Below are 1828 nucleotides of genomic sequence, written 5' to 3'. Positions count from 1 at the left end.
TCTGAAATTCCGTTTTTAGTAATTACCAAATTAATTAAGCCAAGTAAATTAATTAAAGTGCGGAATGGTAATTAACTGTTTACACAGATTACAGTTCTGTCGGGACAGAAATCAAACTTGTCACGACAGAAACTGAACACAATAAAAAGACAGTGCAAAACAATAAAGAACACAGCGAATTTTTACAAGGTTCAGAAACCCTTTCGGATAACCTACTCCTTGGGGCCACGCCCAGAGAATAAAACCAATTAATAAAGAATCACAAGTACAAAAACATTGACTTAAACAAAACAAGACTCCCTCTTGAGATTTTCCGCAACTTGTTGTACTTCTCTTCACTAATCTGATCTTGATTGAAACGCTCAACCACTTGAACTCCCTTCAATGGCTAGCGAGTGCTTGCATCCTCCCGACGCAAGGCTTGTAAAAATCTTCTCCCGAAGACTATAAACGTTGTGTTCGAATTACAATGTGTATTCACTCATGAACATGGTATAAACTCACCACTAAAAAACTAACACACACATAATTCTACAAGATCACATGAATACTTATGATCTTGAATACAAAGAGGAACTCTCACAAATATTACAATAATGCTCACAAATAATGCACCAAAGAGTTCCCTTTTCTCACTGCTTTTAGAGCCCTATTTATAGAGTCTTTTTCGTGCTCACAAAGGCAGAGAAAGAGTTCTTCTAATAAAGGCAAGAATCACAGTAGTTAATCTTGATTGATGAAGAGTTGCCTTATTTAGAAGATGCTGATCCGACAGATTCGACATCGGTGGGGACAGCTCAGACCTGTGTCGGATCAAAACAAGCTCAAAAAGGAAACAATAATTAATGATATTAAAAACCAGTTTCCTGATTGCAATCCTTGAGCTGCACGAAAATATGACAGTAAATAATCCACAAAATAACTTTGGGTAAGTACCGAATATTTGCAATAACATTTGTTTCCTTTATAAACAAAAAGAGGCAATATATGCTAAATAAGGAAGCATTTTATTGACCAAAAATCACACAAAAGGAAAGAGAGATTCCGAAAAATGGAATAAAGGAAACCAAATATTTTTCCAATCAAATCCGAAAAATATAAGAAAGGAAAACAACTATTTCTGAAAATTATAATAAAAGGAAAACAAATATTTCCGAAAATTATAATAGAAGGAAACAATTAAATCAACCATTTTCCCTTTTAAGAAAAAAAGATATTTCTATAAAAATGCCAATTATAGGATTTACAAAATCAAAATAAAAAACCCTAAATATTTTGAATTAGTTAGGGAATGTTCTTATTGATTTGACAGTTATGACAATTATTGATTCGATGATTATAGAATAAACGAAAGAAACTTAAAATGAGACAAAATATGGTCTCATAAAATTAAATAGCAAACTTTATTAATTATAGATGATAAACTTTTTGGTGAAAATAAATGCAATACTTGTTTTTTTTTAACATTGGAAGTGGATTCGAATTTGGACCTATTTATGTGTGGAGATATAGCAACCTAAAACTTATTAAATAAGTAAAAATTATAATTTGAAGAAAAAGAAATTCTATAATGCACCCTCTCCTTAAAAAATCTGTACCCTTCGTGTCTTCATTATGTAATAGTTATATTATTAATTTTTTTATATAATGATGTACATTGTAGTTATTTAGGACATTTTACAAATTTTCATGAACAGTTGAATAATTTATAGTAACAAAAATAAGATTTAAATAGTTTGTTCTACGAGTACCCGTTTTTTTATATGTGTGTGAATCAAATTATTTAAACTTTATTTTCAACACTATAAATTATTTATAATTTCACAAA

Source organism: Humulus lupulus, chromosome 7 (assembly GCF_963169125.1).
Source record: "Humulus lupulus chromosome 7, drHumLupu1.1, whole genome shotgun sequence".
Lineage (NCBI taxonomy): Eukaryota > Viridiplantae > Streptophyta > Magnoliopsida > Rosales > Cannabaceae > Humulus > Humulus lupulus.
This window is presented reverse-complemented; position numbering follows the sequence as displayed.